The sequence below is a fragment of the Blennius ocellaris genome (genome assembly GCF_963422515.1).
Source record: "Blennius ocellaris genome assembly, chromosome: 6".
Taxonomy (NCBI): domain Eukaryota; kingdom Metazoa; phylum Chordata; class Actinopteri; order Blenniiformes; family Blenniidae; genus Blennius; species Blennius ocellaris.
The window spans coordinates 13,995,813-14,021,347 of record NC_137655.1 but is presented as its reverse complement, the minus strand read 5'-3'; positions in this window follow the sequence as shown (position 1 = coordinate 14,021,347).

Genomic DNA, 25,535 nt, shown 5'->3' with positions numbered 1-25,535 from the left:
AATGGTTGTTTGATTGATTGAATTCTTTTTTTTTGGTTTTTGTTTTCCTTATGGGTTTACTGACTCAGCGGGAAGCTGGATTGTGTCAAGCATAAAACATTTCTGCTGCATTTTTGAAAAATAAAAATATCAGTATTTTACAGTTTATGAGCATTTTAAATGTCTTGTATGTCTTCATTTTCAAGGTTCAAGTCAGTTTTTCACAGAAATATTTCTGAAAACATTTGACGCAGTGTCATCCAAAAAACCATTAGTGATAGAAATATTTGGAACATGTTTGCAATTGGTTTTCTTCTACAAAAGTGCTACACTGTCATTGAGTCCCAAAGAATTCTACAAACTAACAGATCATCTTAGTTTGGCATAACAACTTGAATCAGGGCAGAGCAGCTTGCCTGGCTCTGTCCAGAAGTGATATATAACCAGTTCATGCATTTTCGATGCCTTCCAATCTTGCTGTGCTATAAGCTAATTGATTGCTGAGTGTAATATATTTGTCACACAAATAGGAGAGTAGTAACCATTCTTCCTGAAAGAAAGCTACTTAGGGCATTTCCCTGAATGTTGATGCATTTCAAAACAATGCGAGTGTTTTTTGGTTTGTTTTTTATAGATTGTCTTTAGCTTTACTCCATAGCCAATATGTTGTACAATTACTGAAGTCACTACTGCAGCAAAACAGGGAGACATTTTTGTAAATCATCGAGGACCGGCAGCCCCTGCCAGCTGGCCAAAGAGACCCTGTGAGATGTGAGAGGAACCACATTCATGGCTGACTTCCAGACCAGATTGATGTCTCCTACATTGTGTCCCTGTTCTAATCCCATTAACTAGATATAACTGCAGTTAATTTGATTTATGAAAGGCAACACACCCGAAAGCGCGAGCTCAAGACATGACCAGGTGTGTTTTTTGTTTGTTTGATGTCAACATGTGCACAAAGGGCTGAAGAGAGGTCGGCTGAAACTGCCCCATCGTCAGAAGTCATGACTTTCAAGCACAGCCTTCTTTGCAATGAACCAAAAATAACTTTGACATGGAAAAACACACTTTATCACAACAGTTTAGCTGGAAGTCTAAAATATGGTGTACTTTCAGCTTGATTAATGTCAGCAGGATATTTTCCACCAATTGCACTTGGATCATGTGAATAAATGTGCACAGATGGCAGGGATTGAATCCTTTTCACAGATACCTGACTCGTGTTTAAAAGCTGAAAATGAATCATAAGATGAGTGTTTTTTTTTTTTTTACTTTAAAGGGTTTATTCTGCTTCTGTTGTTGATCTGAAGCAAGTGTTACACATTCTTCACTGCAATATCCTGTTTATTACACCTAAATATTAACCCTCAGAGTTCACTGTATAGTTAATTATTCTTTGTTTATGGGACTACTCGCCCATCTCATATTTACGAAAGTATGTCACTTGTTATTAAAGTGAAAATTTTCCTAAAGGACAAACAGTGCAAAGAGAATCACACACATCATCTTAATCGGGTCTTTTACCTTCAGTGAGTGAACAAATGCACTGTTTAACCAAGACTAAGCCTCTTGCTGTGCTGGCAGCTCTGTGACACTGTTCAATGCCAGTAATGCTTTGAGGTAAATGCTAAAATCAGCATGTTAACAGGCTTACAATGACTTAGAATAACACGCTAATTGGCTCTAAACACAATGTACAGTTGAAGCAGAAGGATATGATACCAATTTTGCAACTATTTGGTTAGAAGACGAAGGTTCACCAACCTCATTAACCTTCTCCAGGAAACCATTAATGTCGGTAGAAAATATCAGGGCAGTCCATCTGCAAGTAATTTTTGTCTCAACCAAAGTGGTGGGCCGACACATTGGCAGTACCAGCCCCTCGGGCACACTACTGTTTGGCTATCTGAACACATTCTACTGACAATATTATGAGACTAATAATACATAATACATACAAATGCTGGCTGGCTGGAGTCACGTTTACAAGATGCTTTGTATTCCAGGCTTCCGATTTGAACAAATAATGTGTGCTTATGTTCCACCCACCAGCATAAAAGCCCATGACAGTGTCATCTCCTCCTGCTATATTTTTTTCTCTTTCTAGGAAAATTGAAGGAATGAGTGGGGAAGGGAGGAGCAGCATGATAAAACTGGAGAGGCCTTTGAGCTAGGAAATATTGAAAGAGAAGCAGGAGTGGAGGATGCAAGATGAATGATAATAGGACATATGGGAGGGAGAGTGAAGGGGATAATGTAATGGGAGTAAATAAAGGATGCATGGAAGGAGGAGAGGAGAGCAGGGTAACAGATAAGGGTAACTCATTAAGGAATGGAACACAGCCTGCCTGCTTGTTTATTGGCTTGCGGGCTCACGGTACTTAATCAATCCTGCCAAAATGCACGCGCACACACAGACACGCACACGAGCATCGATACATGAGCACAAGCAGTCCTGCATGCAGACTCGTTTGCATGTGTCCTTATTGTGATGCACACAAGCATCACCCCCCTCCCCCCCCCCCCCCCCCCCCACTACTGCATGCCTTTTGGCAACTTGAGTCATTGAATCATTTTCTCAGCGGTCTTCATCGCTCTCTGTCTCCCTCACTAGTACACTATCCACTATCCCCCTTTTATCTCTTCCCTCCTTCCTCCTGTTGGTCCTCTCGCTATCACCCCCCCCCCCCCCCCCCCCGCCACCCATTCTTTCGTCACCCTCCTCTCCCCTGTTCTCCTCCGTCTGAATGGGTTTCCTCTTATCTAACAACCTTGAGATGATCTTCAAAGCGTCATTGCAGTCGAGCATTTGAGGTCGCAGCATCTCCAGTCGGCTCTTTTTTCCGTGTCTCATCTGCATGCTCGCCTCTCATTCTACTCCTCTCTCTTCTCCACTACACTTCACTACGCTTACATTTTTTTTGGATGCCTCTTCTCCTTCCATTTAATTGACCCTCCCCTCCACTCTCTCCCTCCGCATTATTTTCTCTCTTTTTTTCCCCCCTGTACCTCACACTTCATTTCTCTCCTACACTGATTCCGTCTCGTTCTCCCTCATCTGGTCTCATCGCCTCTCATGTGATCTTCCCTTCATCTTTGCTCTCTTTCTCCTCTCCTCTGTTCTTTTTGCCAAATTCCCTGACTTCCCTTTCTCTTTTTTTTTGCCACATCCCCAGTGTCGTCTCTGCCTCCTCGTCTAAAACGCTGTGAAGAGAAGTGACAGGAGGGTCCTTTGTTGTATGTGGGCATGCTTGTTTTCCACGTGCCAGGCCTTTTGAGTGTGGGTGTGTTGTTGTAGGGATGTTACACGCCTAAATGTCTCTCAAGCAGCCCAAGAGCCCCGCAGTGTTTTCACTCTTTAATTAATTAAGCGTGGGATGCTTTAGTCTGTCTATTGCTCATCTGTCTCACTTGCTTTTTGTCTGTGGGCCATCTGTCTATCTCGCACCTTTTATTGCCATTAAGATAGAGCCTATCTGTCTGTTAAAGCATCTTTATTGGTCTGTCTGTCTCACCCCCTTCCCTCTCTCTCCCTCTTTGTATGCTCTGTTGGACTTTGCTACGTAATTCAGTCTTCCGATGCTTATTGCTTTTCATAAAGAAGCATAAACAACAGCAGTAACTCAGTTGGTCCAGCTGAGGTCAGCATTGTTCCTGATAATTAGTAGAGGACATGCCTTAAGGAGAGACTGTCAAGCAAAGTTTCACTTTCTTAAAAACTCCTATGTGCTGCTTTTCCTTTACTTTGGAGCATAATGGTTGTGGCATCACAAGGACGCTGGTCCATTGAGTGCAGAGAGAAAAATGTGTCTGTGTGAAGCGCTTTCCACAGCTTGTTCGCTCTCGAGTATGAGCGTATCAAACTAAACATTTTAAACATGTTTTCACATTTGTGAATCCTGTCCTCGTCTGATTTTTATGTCACCCACCTCTTGTGATTAAAGGGAACATTGTTTTCACAGACCATCACGGGGTGCATTCTGGGGAAAACCTATTTGTTTCCCGCCATCATTGCATGTGGCACCAGGACACATAAACTTAACATTACTTCTCTCCTGCCTGTCACCATTCCTTAGAGAGGAGAGCAGCTGCTCCATTTTCCATTTTCTGATATTCCTGCTGCTAGACCTGCTGCTGGTGTGTGCCATTCACTAGGATCATCGCTGTCTGATCTGAGTGCACTCCGCTCTCAGAGAGAGAGAGAGAGAGAGAGAGAGAGAGAGAGAGAGAGAGAGAGAGAGAGAGAGAGAGAGAGAGAGACAGAGAGAGAGAGCGAGAGAGAGAGATGAAAAATGGAGAGAATATGCATGTTATTGTTGGCCTCTGATGTCCCTCAGACAGGAAGGAAGCTTGGCTTTGGAGCATTGACTCTCCTCACTACAAAACCTCTCTTACCAAACACGCTCACATGCACACGCGAGGTCCAGTTACCATCACTTCAGAGGACACTGCATATTGGTATTCCTTTCTAGAAAATCTAGATTTTGTGTTCATCCCAAAATTTCGTAGGGCCTGGTCGTAGGACCTCAAAGCATGACAGTATACACACATTTATGTCCGCACAATATAAGACAAAAACGCGCGCGCGCGCACACACACACACACACACACACACACACACACACACACACCATTCCAGGGTGTGAACTCTCTGTGATGCTGTGAAGCTAAAATCTGGTCATCTCATACCCTGCAACCTTGGTGGCTGCAGGCGCAACACTGAAGTCGTTTCGACTTACTTTCAGTTTGCTTACAAGTTCTCATGCTTTATGCCACAATGTCCCCTCAAATTGAAATTAAACCAGCCTAATTGTTACTGCAGTGTGACCTTCTGTGTTGCACACCAGCTTACTGCGCTGAGTCTCTCTGGCTGTTTGTGTTTGTTTAGGAATGCATTGCATGTATATACATTCCCACCGGGTCTCATTTATTAATTTTTCAGTATGTTTGCTATATTAAAATGAGCCGACTAACAGGGTGTAGCAAATTAATGAAAAAAAACCCCACTATCTCATTGTCTAAATGAATGTTATTGCTCATTTTATTTTACTCGTACCGCGCCACGTTTTGCTGCTTCAGCTGTACAGTCCATAACTGCCTGTACACCTAACATTCCTGCTTTTATCTTAAGTGGATCTGAGACTTCATGTAAAGTAGCTAAAGAAATCAGGCAAATAGACAAAATGCATTGTAATATAGTAAACATTTCACTAAACTGACAACACATGGTAAAAAATAATTAGCAGATAGAGAAAAAAAACTGTTTGTAACTGTTGCCTACAACACAGACTGTTTAAAACACTATCAGAGCAAAACGTGGCGCCAGTATGTTATATTTACCTTCATCAGTGGTGTACTTTTTGTTAGCATTTTGTATGTGATTGTTGATAAAAGCCAATATCAATCTGTGAAACTGATGCCATGGAGACATGACATCTTTCTTTTTTGTTATACATTAATATACAAGAACTGCACAGTAGTTGTGGTAAACGAAAACTGGTGACCTTCCTAGGGGGTGTATCTTGCCTTCGAGCCTTGTGAGCTGAGATCGGCTTCAGGCCCCACGATCCTAAATTGGACAAAATGGTACAGAAAATGGAAAGATGGATTAAGTGTGAGAACAAAATGCCTCTCAACTTGTTCCAGTTGATTTCTGGCAGTGCCTGCATGATGGCACTTTTATCTGTGCCTCAGACAAATGAGAGGATGCAGAAGATTAAAAGCCTCCACCGAGAGAAAGCACTCTTATGGGTTTTGTCAGACTGTTCTGTATCTGTGATTGAAGCTATTTTGTATGATTTATATTACATACCTTAACTGCCAAACATTAACAAGGTCAAAGAATTCAACATGTGGGGAATTTCACCCAGTGTCATAATGTTGTACTTCTACATTTGCTGTTGACATGTCGCACTTAGAAAAGTGTAACTTCTTGAACATAACTTTTCTCATCAGTCTTCACTCATTATGCATCCAGGATGTGGAACTGCTCAGCAGTTTATAAGTGACAGGCTGTTCCGAGACAAATGGCTCTGCTTATCCAGTCTGGTCATGTAGAGACAGATGAGACAAACAGAATCACATAGCAAGCCAGCCAGGTACTGTACGGTCTGTGTGCTGATTCACTCAACAGATGCACAGCCACAGTCCACTGAGACTGATGTATTCCTAATTTTATCTTGCCTGCCCCAGACCTGCGCTGAGGCATCTGCACTGCTGTGTGCGGTCCGTGCGCGTACTGTCGCGGCAATTCTTCCGTTCTCGTGCGCCTATGTGCGTTCCTGTTTGTGTGTGTGTGTGTCTGTTTCTGTTATGTAAAGCAGTCCCAGGGGTCTCTGCGCTCTGATGTAACTCAGGTTAGTAGGCTCACAGCTGGGAGGCTAAGATAACTACCTGAATGTGTGTACAATTGTTTCAGCAATATGCGGAGTCTGGATCTGCTCTTAAGTGGTTTACATGATTATAACTCAGCGAGATTCTCACTTGACCTTGTAATGGTACAAAGTTTTCTCAAGAAAGGCATCCAGATAGCCCTCAGCTATTTGTCACAAAGGATGTGAGTGTACCTGACAGAGTTCACACCACTGGTTGTCTCATTTCAGGCCTGGCAAGAAAATGTCCCAAACACAAAAACAAAAATCAGATCAGCCTCTATTTCTGCATTGATTTGGGTACACATGTTTATTTATGTAGCACTCCTCAAGAGCAGAAATTACCCCCTCCCCCCCACCAGCATAGCAGAGATAAACTATAAACACAGATATTTCAGGTTGCTGTGCTTCAGAGACAGATGACGGTCAGAACTGTTTTATCTAATTCCAAAACCTGACCGGCATTTACTGTTGCAGAAGAGATTTTGTCTCCTGCTACTTAGCGGCGTCTGCTCTCACCAGTACTTGCAGACTCAGGCAGTCTTGTCAAATAGTCCTGGCTTAATATTAAAATTGACTTGAGGCTCACACGGGTTTAACAAAATGAAATGTGTACTTCAATATTTGAGAAATGAGTATTCACTGATGTACAGTATTTTCAGCAGATTTTCATGCATTGACACAGCCAAAAACAAATGCTCTATATTTAATGATCAACCATCCATCCATCCATCCATCCATCCATCCATACACCTGCCTTCTACATATTATTCAAGTCTAGGACGTGCACACACGTGTGCAAACCTACGGCCGATTTAGAGTCACCAGTAATCCTCACATGCAAGGTTTTGATTGTCAGACTAAGCTGGTGTTCCCAGTGGAAAGCTTCAGGGGGAACATGCAAGCCCCACACAAACAGGCAACCCCTATGGCAGCACTGGGGATATTCTTCCTGTAATAAGAAAGTACTATCCACTCCGTCGCTGTGCAGCGAGCAAGCAACACAAGATTTATAAATTAAATTAGCCACAGTTTTTCAAACATACCCATTCTGGCAGTTTCAGTAGACATACCAACTCTTAAGTGCTGGTTTTGGTCTGGTTGAATAAAACTGTATATGTGTCTGGTCTCTCTCTCTCTCGCTCTCTCTCTCTCTCTCTCTCCCCTTCTCTCTCTCTCTCTCGCTCTCTCTTTCTGCAGGTTCAGCTGTCACAGCAGAATAAGAAATAACACAGAAAAAAAATCAGCTTTGCAATCTGTTCTCTCACAGCACATGGCACCCCTCGTGCATACTGCAAAATGTAAATCCTCAAATAAAACAATTCCTGAATTTTTTTTTATTATATAGAACCATCTTATCAGTTGTTAATTGATAAACACATAATTCAGTAGAAGCAGATGAAGGGCATCATATCAGATCAGGCTCATGACAAAACGCCACCCTAAAGCCAAAAACTTTAGGCCATGTTTACATGTACCTGGGTTTTTACAAAAACTGATATTTCCCCCTCAACACTAAAAAACAAAAAAAAAACTTCACTGGACCTGCCAATACACCTGGTTCAGAGCTACTTTGAACATGCCAAACCTGTAGGGGGCAGTGTAGCGAGAAGCATGAAGCCATGGTAGCCAATCTGAATTGTGGGGGTGCATCCAAATAGTCCCTCCTTTCTCCTCTTCTATCTACTTTTCCTTAAACCCGGAAGTGTTTAAGAGGCAGCCATGATAAGGAACGTTTGAATTCTCAATAAGCTAAAGAAATGAGGCTCATTGCTTCCTTTATAACCCCTTTAGCCTAGGAAACACTGATGCATCCTTTACCAAAGGAGACGAGATCATGCTGCCCCACAATTCCTTGCGGCGATAACATTTAAAGCGATCCGCTCATCAGAGTGTTCAGGGAAACTCAGGATGTTGGAAAACAGACACAGATCATGTTAAGTTACCAATGCAAAAATGTGCCTTGAACAACTTTAAATGATCTAAAACCTCTATTCCAACTATTCATGTTATGTGGATGTTGTAAAACGAACACAGTAAAGTAAAGTTTTTGTGCAGCCTATTCTCAGTTTGCGTTGGTTATTTATTCACCTGGCAGCCGTTTCACTTTTGTTCTTCATAGCCTGGAGCCTCTTTTCCTTTGACTTCAGTTCAAACCTTGCGATATTTGAGATTATATCAGCGGTTAGAGGCACAGGGGAAAGTGGTAGAAATGTGCATTTCTTAGTCAATTTTCAGAAATGTGTAGTTTTATCGCTAGGGCAGACGTCACTAACTTTGCCGCTGGCAGATTACAGTGATGTTATTATGTCACCAAGTGAAAATGCAGGAAAGGTGTTAGGAGACTTCCTAAAGGAGATAGGGAGATAGGTCGCAAGGATTTGTTGGGCAGCATGATAAAGGCAGACGAGACTTCGAACGCTCTTTATAATGGCCGCCACTTTAACACTTCTGGGGGTTAAGGAAAAGTGGATAGGAAAGGTAGGAGGTACTATTTGGACACGGTTTATCCAGATCTCCACTGTGGCTGGAGTTTTAAGGAATCCTTGTTTGTGGTGAGTCGTAGCTGAGCTTATGTGTAAACGTGCGGCCCAAACACAGAGAAATATCACAGTGTTTTCTAATACCCGGGTATGTGTAAATGTGGCCTTGGTAGTGAACTTATGATCTCAAAAGAGCAAAAATAAACTATTAGGACACAAAAGTTAAAGTTGATTAATTTCATCTTTACCCAAGGTGACTTTTGTAATCTTGACAAAGTCCTCTGTTATGCTTTAATGGCCCTAATTAATCAAACTTTATTTGTACGGCACCATTTATGCAGGTAATTACAATTCAAAGTGCTTAACAAGTGATTGAAAAGTGATTATGAGACAAAACAAGTAAAGACAATGAAACTGAATGCAACAGTAAAAGAAAACTGGCAAAAAACTGGTATATTAACAATGGCTGTAACTTGGTGAAATTAGTTGAATGCAATGAAACAGAATCAATAATATGTTGAAGATATTAAACAGTCAGTCAGTCAGTCAGACAGACAGATAGAAATAAGTATTGTAATGGGAAATGAAATAAAGTAAACAGCATGACAATACAATGCAACAATAAAATAGCACATAAAATAAAATGATTATATCTAAGGAGATCCTGAAGAGGATTAAATGGTATAACTTGACAACAAGATGGATGGATGGGTTTAAAAGTAGGAATGTCAGAGTGCCCATGTTAATCATTAAGATGTTTACTTCAGAGATTTCAATGGGCTCTTCTTGCTGCAGGAAATGAGAAAAAATGTTATTTTCTTCCAGCAGCCAGAATGTCACATTGTTGACACTGTGAGGAGCAATTTTGTATTGTGCTCTTCAGTTTCGATGGTTAAGCTGATATGACTTTCTCCCAGTGAGCAAACACGGCAGCAGAATACTAATAATGTCAACAAATAGGCTAAAACAGCAGTTTCTCTATTAAGGAGAAGGTGACACTTGCCTCTAATGTAGCTTCACTCCATGATTGTTGCAGACGAGACGAGCGCATCGCCGCCGTAGCGGAGTCAATTTAAACCTGTTTAGATTATATTTGCAACTCGCTCATGCAGGCTTATCTGTGAGTTTGTGTAAATGGGTGTTTCAGCGTGAAGAAGCTTAAGTCAACCAGCTTTTATTTCATTTGAAGTGTAAAGCTTAGTGGGTGTTTGTGTTTCCAACAGGACAGCGGAGAGATTATAAAAGAAAAACAAAAAGATGCAAATCAGGTCACGCAGAAGGGAAAGTCAGTGGTGAGAGAAGTGAACCTGGCCGATATCTTGCTCGGGGTTTGTTCCACCCAGTGTACGAGTGTCTGCGTTTATCAAAGATGTTTCGGGGTAACTGTATCTTTACAGATGTCGGAGGTCAAACCCATTTGGCCTCTTCTGCAGAGGTCAAACTCATATTCTTTTCCTTGTCTTTGATGTTAAAGTGCCCCCCAGTCTTCTCTTCCCCTCCACCACCTCTTCTCGTTACCTCGACCACAGCCCACGAGGAGAAAGGCAATTTTTCATCTGCCTTCTTGCCGCCGTCCACAGTCGCGGTGACTTGTTCTCTCCTCTTCATTCCCTCCGTCTGAGTCGCCTGCTTTATTGCCTTGCTCCGTCCCTCTCTGCTTCACTCCACCCCTCCTTTCGATTTAAGCAGACGGGTTCACAAAGCCAATATTTTCGGCTCTGAATGTGCATCTGTCACAGTCCAGGATTTGCTCATAAGGAATGTCGGACTGCTCCTTGGTTCCTCACCGACCCTCTCGGAGCACTTGATAGACGTAATAGCTCCTTTTGGAGAGCTTGCAGACAATTCCAAACTCTGTTGTGTAAACACTCTGCTGCGGTTCGATATCTGCTGACTGCCTGCAAATAAATACACTTGTCTGTCCCCCTCAAGAGAGACAAACTGTTTCACCAATTCATAGCAGAGGCCACTTACTCATGGCCAACTGGGTCATGAATTCACAAACTCCACTTCAAACGACTTCCCCACTCTGTTATCGTGTTTCATATGTGTGTGCACTCTCTGTATTTTTTCTTTTTTTTTGCTTTTGGCTCACATGCACAGATACACACACATGCACGCAAGCAAGCACACACACGTTTGTTGCCAAACTGGATGGATTTCCACTTAAACTTTCTGTCTGAACGGGCGCATACAGTGCAGGTGTGTCAAGGCCAGCAGAAACAAGGCCACAGACATCAAACAAATGTGTGTGTGTGTGTTTTTAAGTACAAGAATGTGAGGCTTGGAAGTGTGTTTACGTCGCTTCACGTATGCGTGTGTCCATGCGTTTCACTACGGAGGTGTACTTAAGGCTGAAGGCTGTGTTTTAGTTTTAGCACTGACATTAGTGACTCTTAAGTGCACCTCAAAGTACAAACGACAACCTCTGTTCCCAGTAAATCCTTAACTATGCTTCTGTGTGTGAAGCCTGTGTGTAACTGCACACATATGGCTTTTCGTACCTGTGTGTTAATGTGTGCGCGTGGTGTGTTTGTTTGTAGTCAGTTAAATATTACCATATGTGAAAATCTTTATTTATGTTCATAAGTGTTTGACTGTGGCATTTTACCTGCCAGGGGCCGACACAGTGTTCCCCTCCTGTATGTACCTGTGCATTTAGACTTAAGGGTGGTTTGATATCCACAGGCTGGAGAATCACTTAGACAAACAAGTTTCTCTCCAGGGAAGGTTTGTCTCTTACACGAATCAATGGCCTTCATAGAATAACCATCTTTCATCTGAGTTTCATCTTGAGCATTGCAGATTTTGAACCAGAATTGCAATCTGCTCTGTCAGGAAAAATGTTACCGCATTATTTTAGCTCCAAGACACAAAAATTCATTTTCAGGGAAATACACACACACACACACACACACACACACACACACACACACACACACACACACACACACACACACACACACACACACACACACACACACACACACACACACACACACACACACACACACACACACACACACACACACACACACACAGCATTCCTGCAGATAGGATTCGCATCATCCTCAATTACCTGATTTTAGTGCCACAGAAATAAATTACATAGTAGTGATCAATAACCTACGGAAGATCAAGTGCTGCTGTGTGTAAAATATTCTAGTTTCTTTTAACAACAGGAGAAATGAGAACCTATTCTTGTGAATTAATAACCTCTATTTGATTAAATTACTCCTTAAGCTTTATTAGGCAGAGCATCATTCAGGATAGCAATCCTGACAAACTTCAAAGGCCAAGCCAGCGTTGCTGCCATCACATGAACTGTCTGCTCACCAGCAACAACTGTTTATCAGACTGATTACACTGCATGTGAAAAATTGTATGTTCTTTTAGAAGAAAAGGACACGTGTAGTTAATAAAATCACTGGATGGTAATTTTGCAGAGGTCCTTAAAAAGTGATTTTCAAAATCTAATTACAAAGACGGTTAAATTGACATGAATATTAATTATGGCTATAATGTCACATTTCTGGGAGTTTATCTTGTGACGCGTTTTAATTAAAACCGAGCTTGCGGACACCTTCATGTCTCTCTGTCATCAGCGTGACCTTCGCCGTGTGGATTGTAGACACCCGTTCAGAGTGTTTCTGATTATGTGAGGCTCAGTGATGTATTGGAAGCAGTTTTTAGAAACAGTTGTCATCTTTTGCCCTCTGTGCTCCTGCAAGGCAAACATCACACTTGGTTTGAAGTGAAAATGCAGCCACATTTATTACAGTGACATCACTTGGAAGCATGACCTTAGTTCACTCAAATGTCTCTGCTTCAACCAGTTTTCGCCTTAAAGAGCTGGTTGCACAGCCCTTGATACATCTAGAGACACATTCAAAGACTTGATCATACATGTGATGGCCTAATTTATCAGTTGAATGTAAACATCACTTTCACTTACCTCATTATGAAAGCTGTTTTTGCATGCTTAAAAATCACATTATTATAATCCCGACTGCAATCCAATCCCCCCCCCCCAAAAAAAAAAAAAATAAATAAAATAAAATAAAATAAAATAAAATAAAATAAAATAAAATAAAATATATATATATATATATATATATATATATATATATATATATATATATATATATATATATATATATATATATATATATATATATATAAATAAGCAAATAAGCAAATAGATTATAGTGGAAATGATAAAAAAAAAAGGCAAAATACAAAATGGTTACATATCCAAACGGAAATGAGTTCTGAACTACCTTTGACTGAGACTCTAATGTGTGATGGGCTTCACTCCTGTAGGTATGATTCAAGGTCAGAGGTCAAGTGGTCAGAGTGAAAGGTAACCCAACTCTTCAATTGAACTTTTCCTGTCTGTGTGCCGGACTGATTCTTCACCTCGTCACCCCCTCTGACCGTCTGTCCATCAATCTGACTCAGCTCTGTGTGTATGAATGGGGAATTCTCACCTGTGAAGCAGGACACATTCTGTATTTCAGGATCTCCAGAGCAATTGAAGGATGTAACGTTTCTGTGTACTATGATCAGAATGGATCCGAAAGTGTCACATTCATTTCAGTTCAGAGGTCACATACCTGTGAATGATTGCAAAGTGACCTGTGAACAACAACCCTCAATCTTCTTTTAGTTGTGCAAAAATACGAGTTCATCTTGAAAATGTTAAACTGAATGTAGTTTTGACCAAATCTGTAACGAACATGTTGAAATTATTTAAGGAACAAAGGGAAAAGAAAATCCGAAATGTAAGTGTTTATTTTCAAACCAATGTGTGCAAAAGCATGTAAAAAAAAAAAAGAGCTGTGATGTTCAGAGTTGCAGGGCTCTAGAAGTGATAACTGGGTGAAGACAGATTGCCAGTCCACTGCAGGGATAAGTAGAGTCATCAGTTAGCATCAAATACATGTTTTTGGACTCTGGGATGAAACTGGACTACCGATTCTTGCAGGAAGAATCCAAACTCCACAAAGCAAGCCATTAAGCTCAACCTGGACTTGTACCAGGGGCATTCTCTCTATAAAGCAGGAGTCTGAAACATTTCAATACTTTGTTGCAATTAAATCTTAAACTATTTGCTTCAATTGCCTCAACCTAACTGTGACTGTTTAATAAAAACCACCGCCGTGCCACATTTGACTTCTTTCACAAATTCAAAAAAAGTAACATAGTAACTATTTAAAAAAGTTAAAAATGCCACATGCCATCGATTTGCGGATGAACCAGTCCGTATGTGTTGTTGCTGCCTGCGTGAATACAACTCGACACTTCTCTGTGTCTCTCACTGCAGTTTAAAGTGTCACAGCAGAAAACATTACACACAAAACTGCAATGCGACAGCACAACGTATTCTCCAGCACAACAAGCAATCTTCCTCAAATTAAGAATTACCTGAAAAGAAACAGCTATTTAAAAATATGCAGATTCTCCTTTTTACTTAGCATCACATTATATGTTACTACACTTACATGAAGAGAAAACAAAAGGTGCTTGATGTTTCGGGCAAATGATGAAATCAAACCAGAACACAGAAGTGGCACAAACAGGTCCAGCTACACTGTGTGGAAGGCAAACCGACAGGATTAAAATGTTATGACCGACCTGTGCGCGTGCGGGGAGCTCGAAGTACTGCAACCTCCGTCTGAGTGAGTCTCTTTGAGTACGAAATTGTTTGCATGTGTACATTTGTATGTGCTTGCTTTGCATGTACACATGTATTTGCATGTACTGTAATTCTTGGCACTCTCAGTGTGAAAGTCATTGTGTGTGTGTCAGTAATTATTATTCTGCAGGTGGTCACACACAGGCCAGAGGGACTCTCTAATACCGCAACAGCTTTGTGTGTTGATGAGAGGGTGGAGCACTGTCAGCGGCTGAAAGCTGTTTGTGTCTGTATCGTTTAACATGCTGCTGCTTTATATTCGTAATTTGTTTCTTGATAATAATGCTGAGCCGTTCATCATCAGTGCATGCATCACTAATTGTTGCTCATGTGTGTGTGTACATGTTTCCAGGGCAAGGATTACTGCAGTGGTACCAAGCGATCAATGATAGGTGTTATTGCTACTGGCAGCCAACAATTGAACACTGGACTGAACGAGAGCGGTATATGTTAGTAAGAATATTCACATACGAGCACGCTTCTGGAAATCCTGATGCCATGAATGACATTGGAGAGGTAATATTCTTGATTAAATGTTTAATTTATTGTGCAGAATCAAAATTGGATTGCATTCCAATGTATCATGTGCTGAGATTTGTCGGCTTTTCTGACTTTCGTTTCCTTTCAGCCACAACGACTGACTCCATGTCTGATTTTCAAGCCCCTACCAGCAGAGATGGGATCTTTCTTTAGCTGTGTAAACAGACACAACACGGTTTCCTCCAGTATCCGATCCGTATGGTGGCGACCTCACTGCGCGTTGATTCAGACTGAGGTTTATCAGCTGATCCTTTCATGGCTGAAACTGAAAGCAGGTCAGAATTAAGACAGGTTGCGCGACCAATGCTTGTTACATAACCACAGCCCAAGTCCGGAGTTTTACTCATCCTTCCCTCGGCGGTCGTCATAGCAACGTGGTTTTAGATAGAGGGAGGCCCTCTCTTTTTCAACGATTTTACCATCCTGGGACCTCGGTTTAAATGTGTGTGTCAAAAGGATTGATGATCTTCTGTTTTTCAGATAACAGGTGGAAAGCAGCTTAGCCCCAATCTGCAGCTGGAATATACAATGTTTATTTGGTAATGAGAGTTTCGTATGTATTTATACTTTATGTAATCAATGAAAAACTGTTAATGTTTATTTGTTATTTACCTCAATTTATGTTATCTATCTTTTCCCAGTTTGTCTTACGGAAAAGTCCAACATCAATATCTTTTATGATCATTGTCCCTTTGAGGTTTGTACAAATCGTTAAATGAACCCTGTCGAGGCTCCAAAGTGAAAAGATTCCACAATTTGACACTTGCCTTTAAAAATGTAAATTTTTACTAACATATTAAAAGAAGCCTTCCACAGCCTGCACTAACAGTAATCACAGGGCTTTTTGGTGGTTGAATCTGCTGCTTGTTTGTCAGGCTGGACATTCCTATCAAAGGCATTAGTGAGATCTAAACATGCTCTCGCCACGGGGAGTTTTCCACCGCGCTCTCAAAGGTCATTCTTTGAGAACAGATTGGAGGGAAGTGTGCTCTTTATCAGAGGGGCAGGAGACAGTGAGTCAGTGGATGCAGAGCTTTGATGAGCTCATAAAAAAACAACCAAATCTGCTAAAGATTACTCAGATGTATTAAGTTTAATTAATCTCTTTTAGGTCAGATCTTAAACTTGGCATAAGCACACGGCCAAAGCTACGCGTCCAAATCCCACTGGCCACCCACAACCATGTGCGGACTGATGACAAATAACAAATAACAAATATATCTTTTCTTTTAATAGTTAGAGGGACTCTCTTGCAATCTTTAAAACACGTTTTGTGGGAAAAAAGTAACCACATTATAAGCATGTTTTGTAAAGGTTACACAGACATGCTGTCTTTTCTGACAATCTAGTATTTGCTTGGCTAAAGTCAACAAAATTAAATGTCAGAGATCTAGATTTGAATTAAATGAGATCAAAATACAATTCTAAGCACATAGCAAAGATAACTTGTCTCTAATGTCATGTAAGCCAACTCACTTCTTTTTTTCTGCTCAGTAGTTCAGTATAATAAATAGTTACTTGCTTAGAAAATAATTTAGATGACTTTGCTTGCAGGTAATCACGAGCAAAGCATTACTAACCAAACTAACAGGTTCATGAAGAGCATTTGGCGTAAAACTTGAGCTGAATTAAAAATGCAGATGGCATGATGCACTACGGTGAGCCTGGAACGTAACAGCTGAGTGACGAAGAAGATCATCAAGTGCAAACACTTGCAAACCACCAATGTATTTGTGGCATAATACATATTTCAGCATAACACCTCTTCCATTATAGAGACCCACCAAGTCCTGATAACCATAATAAGAAGAAACAAAACAGATGAGATACACATGACTTTATAACATGTTTTTCTCCCGCAATACTGGTTCTAATTTGCATAACTTAAGAAAGTTAGCAAATGAAGCAAGGCTGAGGTAAACAACTCCTGAAAAGGACGTCGATAAATTTGGAAGGTTGACTGTGAAGCAACTTGTGATGAATCTCAGCAAGGAGTGAATCCACTATGTGGTTTGAGTTTTCTTTTGCAGAGACATTAAGGGATTTATAAAGTATATTGTGGGATTAACTTTACTTTGTTGTCAATATGCTTGTCAATAAAACCGCCTGCTCATTACATTTTATTTATTTTGTGCTGCCGTTGCCTATAAAAATTACTTCTTTGCAGGGAATTAATGATTGTCTACTGAAAAGTTTTTATGATACAAAAGGAAAAAAAAAAAAACCTGATTAAAGTACTAACACTTTCTTTTTGTGTGTCTAATTTTCTAAAATGATCGTGTTTGTTGACATTCTATAGATAGTGTTACATTTTGGCTCCTGGCCCGTAAAATAATCCACACGACTCGTCTGATGGGTATCCTGTCTTCCCTCAGAAAAACACGTCCTCTCTGTCTATTTACATGTTTGTGGCTGAGTCTGAGCTACCAGCTATACGCCACATGAAGAGAGAGATCTGTGGGAAATCCTGCAGAATTTCCTGTTTGTGGTGTTTCCTCAGCACTACCTAGCACCAGCCTTACATACATTTAGCGGGTGCAGAGTACAGGTTGCATGTGTGTGTGTGTGTGTGTGTGTGTGTGTGTGTGTGTGTGTGTGTGTGTGTGTGTGTGTGTGTGTATAATCTGGATATACGAGTGCCTGTATGTCTGTGCATTTTATGGAGGTTTCTGGCTTTGCTCTGCCTTTCATTTAGTCCTTGGCTGTTTTTCTCCCATTGTAAAATGTATGCAGTAACTGGAGACACATGTTATCGCTACTTTCTATAGGAAATTACAGAAAGCAAGTAGGACAGCGGGACTCAGTTCATTCCAAACAGTAAACCTCTATCCGCAAAAGAAAAAGTCTATAAAAAAGTCATCTATAATCATATTTACATTGGCCAGACAATACCAATCAGCAGATCATCTAGGCAACATGCTCAACTAACAAGAGACAGGAAAAGAGATTTCAAACCTGGCAACAAAAAACAGACTTTGAAAACTGTGCCAGGGACAAGAAGCAGTGACAAAGCTATTCTTTGTGTTGGGCTGCAGTCTGACACAAGAATGAATGTTTTACCAACAAAAAATCTTCAGACTACTGTTGGGACAAAACTTAATTAGACATTTAGTTAAGGAAAAAAAAAAGTAAACTGAAGAAGCCGCAGATGTCAAACTGTGTGTCAACTTGGAGTAAAACCAGCAGGACATCAATCTCTCTTTCTTTGTTAATGTTGACAGCTGAACTAAATCTTATCTGTCTTTGAGTGACAAAGTTCCAACACCAATTTTATTAACCACACAGTATGCAAACAACACGACGAATGGCCTCTAATGCTGGAATTGAACCAGGGAGTTCTTATTGTGAGGTGAAGCACTACCATCGTGCAGGGTACTCTTTCTGAATCATCACACAATAAACGTTCCCTGAATTTAATTGGCCGTCATGTTCGTACCAACAATGGCTTCTTGAATTAGTAATGAGGCTGATTGCAAAGGAAACAAAGTAAAAACAAAAAGACGCATTTTCCAAAATATTATGTAAAATGAAATTAAAAAAGACAGATAAAAAGCTCAAGATATCCTTAAAGTGTTGTCCTTTCCTCGCTAAAACCTCCCTGGCTTTCACTCCTAATCTCTTCATCTCCGTTACCCTTTATCTCTCCCACTTTTCTCTGCGTCTCATCCTCTTCCTCTTGCTGGGTTTGAGAAGCATTACATGGTCCCTATAAATGTTGTTGAAAAGAAAGTGGGGTGGACGGATGAAAGAGAAAAGATGTTCCATTCCTTCAGGATTAGTCTTATCTCACAGCAGATGCATATTCAATTCACGGGCACTCTTTCTTCTTCTTCTTCTTCTTCTTTCTTCCCTCTCTCCCCCCCCCCCCCCTCTCTCTCGCTCTCTCAGACACAGTCGGCCACTGTGCATGTTGCCAGAAGTCATGAACAGAGCGTCAGATGTGATGTGATTATTACTGGATCAGGATAAATCCTGCATGTGTGCGCGCACATGCTCACACTGTAGGTCTACATTTAATTGTGTCCAAGACCCCATGGAAGATAGTACTAATCCTTTTGAGGAATTACACTGACCTTACTTTTCATCTTTCTTTACAAGCTCCTCATCCTTTCAACTCCCTATCATGCTCCATTTCTCCACTAAACCTCTCCCCATGTCCATCTTCCAGGGCTCGGTCATTCTCTTACACGTCTTGTAAATCCACCTTCCTCTCAATGCCTTGCCAGCATCAGATCTCAGGATCACCGAGGGCTTTATCTGCAAAATCCCCTGTCACTTCTGATGATTTGAAACAGCATATCCTGCTCACCAGAACTCCATTAATAGAAACCCTTACAAACGTGCTTTAAAGAGGCTCTGTGAAATCCCAGATATGAGATTTCTTTATGAATTCTCTGCCTCTGTGTTGTCCTCCTGTCGGCCTCTCCTCGCTCAGATTCATCCTGTGATTGTTGTCTGAAACACCTTGATGCTGCTTATTATGTCCGACCTGAAGAAGTACAATATTTTCTTTACTTTAATTGACACTGAGCTGTATAATTTTCTGTCACATCAGTGATTTAACACTGGTCTGTCATCTTGTGCTCTGAGATTTTGATCAGTCTAACAATACAGCCATTTTGCACCAGCTTGTTCAGAATTTAGTGGCAACATTTTTACTGTGTTTTTCCCACGTTAAATAGGATTTAGGTCCAATTCTTTTGCTGGTATTTTCTGGTTTGATGGAAAACAAAAGTACCCAAAGCTGTGGATTTGAGCTTTTTTGCCAAATCGTGCCTTCCCTCAGCGCCACTGGTTTGCTGTGGCTGTTTTTATGACCTGCAATACAGTTTTTGCACCCCAGTCACTATTTTTTACTTTGTGGGTCTGTTTGCTTCCTGTTGTGACACGAGTGTCACACAGAAACTATGTGGCATGGATAAACTGTGTTTGCGTGCATTCGTGTGAGTGTGTGTGCTTGTGTCCGCTCCTCGTGGTGTGTGGTTGAAAAAATGCAAGCGTGCATTTTCCATGTGTTTAAAGGTTGTTTAGGTTTACAAAGATATGGGTTAAGATGCAGTTTTACAATTGGGTTCAGGCTAGGTCTGGTGTGTGTGTGCGTGTGTGTGTGTGCGTGTGTCACTTCACACCATAATGTGGAAGCACAGTTCTCGTCCCTCCAGCTGGTCAAAGATTAAAGAGCATGCCCTGAACCAAAACACACAAATGCTGGCAGTCACTGTGCCGGCTGACTTTTGACATTCACTCACTTGACACTCTGCCTCTGAATGCAACTTGCAGAGTGAAGTCTTCATTATTCAGCTTGCAGGATGGAGTTGAGGACAGAAAAACGGAGACAATCAGCGATGATCAAAGGTCCTGGAACTGCAGGAGGGATAGAACAAGAATCGATGAATGATGGATTTCGGCTGGCTGATCCACAAAACAATGAGCCTCCGTCTCGCTGCTTCAGACACTCTTTGTGCATTTTTGGAGTGGGAACTATCACAAAAAAAACAACAACCCCAAGATGACTTCAAGGCCCTGTGAAATGAGGAATACATTTTCCCAGTTTGTTCATTTAACATTTGATCTCTGGCAAGTGATTGTTGAAAAATATTGCTCTTTTATTCATTTTTTAAAACAAATTAATATGTTGGTCCCTTATAAATATCACATGACCTGCAGTGCTGTGCGTGTCTCATCCACACCAACAACACTGCAGACTAAAAAAAATAATTACAAATGCAGAAAGTGTTTCAATGTTTCATGAGAAATGAATCACTGGTGTCACCTTGTCACTTATGAACATTAATATTTAATGGATTACATTTTCTATGTATTTGCCTGCGTTAGCGGTGTCAAACTACAATTCAGGAATACATTTGATCTCAGTTGGGATGAATTTGTAAAATCAAATAAACTCAAATAAGCCCTAAGATAATAAATAATGAAACTTTTAGTTTGCATACATTTGAATAAAATCCACATGAAAACAAATATCTTGGTACAAAATGTGAACAACTCGATTTTTATTTAAAAGAAAAACAACACTGCCATTTGTAACAGTGTCCCACAAAACAAAATTTGTGAAATATTCTACAATCATGCTCTCCATTTGACAGGATTCATTAAGAAAATGTTGCCGCTTCCAAACACACATGAAATGATTTTATGCTTCAAAAGTCACTTGAAAAATATTGAATGATCTGGAATAATGTGTGTCACAGTGTTTCTCTTCTGCTTGTCGCTTTTCAAGACACGATTTCTGCACGTTTTCATAAATCCATCCTTAAAACAGGGCTTTCATGCTAATGCTTCTTTGCTCGAGATCATGTTTCATATTTCATTGCTGCATCACTGATTTTTGAGCCCAATTTTCAGTTTTACGTTAAAGTTTGTGTAGAAATAATGGGAACTTTCTTTGAAAACTAATATTTTTGATCCACTTTTCTACACTTTGTAATGTCATTCAAGCTTGATTACAAACACTGGTGGCCCAGTTTTGTTTGACCAACTTGATCTATGTAATATCACAAATATGAGGATGAAGTCTCACAACTTGTGTTGTTGGAACCAGTCAGAAGACAAATATGTGTATTAAATGTTCCTGACGAGCCGCTCTAAAGGTAGGACAAACTGCTGGCTTTAATTGAGGGGGAAGAAAGTGTGATAATCGTTTAATTATGCGGTCGATGTAAAACACTTACATCACTGCAAATCTCACGCTACGTGTTTGATTACGTTGCAACTCGCTGGAAAGAATGAATCGCGCTGGCTTTCCGGGAAATCTGAAACACTGCTTCTGTCACACCCTGTGCACAAACGGTGAAGTCTCTGTGTGACCTGAGCCTGACTGCTGTGTTATTATTTTAGAAACTTGGAAGGAATTGTTTCTTGTATGTGGAGGGATGTTTAGCCCCAGGAGACCTTATTTTTAGTGAGAGTTGTCCCACTGAAGTCCACAGCTTTATATGAACCGTGCACAGGTATTAGTACAGGCATGCAAAGGTTGGGACATTGTATGAGATTTATATGGAAATGAGATTTGACAATTTATGTGCACAACCTTTCAATTCCCTGTCAAACACAGACACAATTTCAGATTGTGAAAGGTGTGGACAGCAGGCAGGCCAGCTCAGCTCATTGACTCCACCACTGCAAAGTCATGCTGTTGTGATTGATGCGGTGTCATCTGATATTGACCTTCAGCTTTGTTCCATTTGCACAGTGAATGGTCCAGATTCTCTAAATAGGTTGATAATAGTATTGAAAGAAAGCACACTTTATGGATCTATCCACCTATCCTTCCTCGTTAACCTTAACTACAGTGGGCTGCTGCAGTGGAGCCTCCAGGGGCCAATGGTCCTGCCCGGGGACCCCAGTGGTCACACTTGCAATGTAGTTAGTGGGATGGACAAATACTTCACAGTCATTACAACTTGCAATCTTTACTTCTGTTTATGTTCATTTTTCTACTGAGTCACTGTACTGACTTGTTGAAAATGAACCCAGTTACATGGTAAATAGCTGTTTCATTGTTCTTACTGGAGAGGATGCCCCCATAATTTAAAATCTGTTATGAGCCAATATTTTTGCATGAATGTTAAAATTTCACACTTTCTACATCTGCTTTGTTGTATTTGTTCAATTGTGAATTAAATGAAATACAAGATTTAAGATGGATGCAATCATGTTCTGCCTGCAATTCACTTATCGTCCCAACCCTTTCGGTATTGGATTCGTAATGAAAACTCAAGTGCATCAAAGCAAAATATTACATATTCACCCACAGAGAAATCCATCCATATATACAACGATCCTCTATACTGCCTTATCCAAACACGCAGTCGTCACAAAGAAAGGCCCAAATCATATTAAAGCCAATATGATTTGAGAATCCTAGCGACTATACGACTGTACAGTCCCCTACAGAGCCATACATTTAATTTATCCCACATATAGAATAATCAATCAATTTGACGGCACATGCACTTTACAGCAGGGGATGCATTAAGCTTTTTACAGAAAGAGAACATCAGAAAAATATTTAATATCCACTCGTCTCAACCTGTTACCTACTCACTCTTTCCTTCTTGTCCTCACTTGGGTCAAATCAGAACTGTTAAACTCTGAGAATATATTGTTACAAACAACACTCCATCTTTAGTTTTTAAGTAAGTAAAAGAGGTAAAGAGTTCCTCAGCATAATAAAGTGTGCTAAATAAGTGCTTAAAGCCAAAACAACAGCACTTTGAATGTAACCTCCTTCTTGTTTGTGATGTTTCATCCAGGCGGTGAGCTTTGGGAGCTGTTATTAATAAGTGCATGATTACTTTTGATGTCACAGACTGCCAGAGCACCGCTGCATTTAGTTGTTGTTTTTTGGAGGGGGTGAACTTGTTCTCACAAACGTTCCTGTTGTCTTCTGAACATATTTAAGTCTGTTAATGAGGCTGCCTTCCTGTGTTATTGGCCAGTTGATAAGCTAAACGACAGGTTAACGGCTTTTATTGGGGTTTTAACACGGGGTTTCGGTGTCTGCGTGCATTTGTACGTATGTCTGGAGCCAGGGGAAGGTTCCCTGGAGCGTCAGACTCCTCATTAACCTTCACTTCACCATTCCTCTCTCTCCTCTCTCTCTCCCCTGCCCCACATTCGTCTGTACCGCCTCCTATCCCTCCTCTCTGAATGTAAACACTCAGATCAAAAAGTTTTCTCAGTCAGGAGCTTCTGGATAATTAAAGATTTTGCTTTGTTAGATGATGATTGTGTAAATCTAAACTTCACCTGTGCTGAAGGAAAGTAATGTTTTTTTTGTTTTTTGTTTTTTTTGACTGAACCTGAAAAGAAATACAAAAACACAAAGAACATCACTGAAATGATCTGCAACAAGTTGCGAATGGGGCTGGATTATGTTGCATAGCATACCCGACCATTTAGCTGTGGGGAAAATAATGTTAACTCTATAAAAAGAATGGATATAAGTGGAGGAACACATTTCTCATGCATTTTTCACTCCATCAGTTCCCAGTCCAGAACATCCCCTCAAGCAGAGTGGAGTTTAAGTGTTAGCAATATTGCAACTGTTGTGACAAGAGAAGCGTCTTTACTGTCTTTTATCGTTCTGTCTCCCTCCATTCCCCTCAGCCTCCCTCCATTCCCTCACATGCCCCAGTTGTCCTTTCCTTTTCTGTCTCTCCTTCTCTCTCTATCGAGCTTTTCCTGTCGCTGTCAGAAGGGAATGACGACCATCTGCAGCCCTCCTGCCCCCTGACATCTGGAGATTGGCTGAGATACAATGACAAGCGTGCGTGCGCGCACGCGCGCACACACACACACACACACGCACACGCACACGCACACGCACACACACACACACACACACACACACACACACACACACACACACACAGAGTCATTACGGCAGTGAAAGTGTTGGAGCAGAGAGGACAGACAGGGATGAAGTATAGGGTGAAGGAGAAGGACAGAAAGAGCGAGCAGAGAGGAGCTCAGCGAAATGTACGAGGCCTAATGGCAGTAACACATCACGCTACTGTTGCACTGTCATTATTCAGAACAGATTTCATTCTCCTCAGGTAGGCAGTGATGTGAGTTATTATGGGATACTAGTGGGGGCTTTATTAATGAGGACTCTCCTCAGGTTGTCACCTACAGAACCACCTATATATCTGGCGCAGACATCGCCCTATTATTTATTCCTGATTTTATGATTAAATCCTGCATCTTCCATGAAGCAACCTTTATTGGTTCAGTGCTGAATTAAAAACAATATGCTAATGATGTTACAGAGATAAAAGATTTAAAAGCACTGACTTTTTCCTGATTAAAACTTGGTTCTTTACTGCGGCAATAACTTAATTTCCCAGTGGAAATGTAACAAAGAAATCTGTACTGTTCTTTCAAATGTTGAAATATAATGAGGTTTAAAAAAAGGGGGCAAAGTGTGAAGCCTCCCTCTTCTTTCTTCTTACTACTTGTGTTAAAAACTTCTAGAACTACTTCTAGAACTACACGTTGACATGTGTGCCCCTAAGATTGTTTAACACTGATATTCTTAGTCAGAGTTCATGAAGCATTTTCTGCTTTATCACACAAAATAATTGCAAATCTAAAGTGATTTAAGTAATGAAGTGGCCAATTGAAGGTAAAGTGAAAACAACAGAGCAACAGTATCTATATGTGTGTCGGCCAGCTGATGAATAAAGCTTAAATCGTCAGTCTCAGGTTTAATTTTCATAAGAATTAGAAGAACTGATGCTAGAGCTGTTAAATGCTCATTTTTGTTTATCTACAAACAATGACCTGATAATCAAGTGACACTGCATCCCTACAAGAGTGAGCATGTCTGACCTGCTTAATCTACGTCATTATTAAGCTTCTCTCTACACAAAAACTAGTTTAGCTCAGGGGCCTCATACTGCCCACTTATAATTTGAGAAGCTGAATGACTCCTGAATA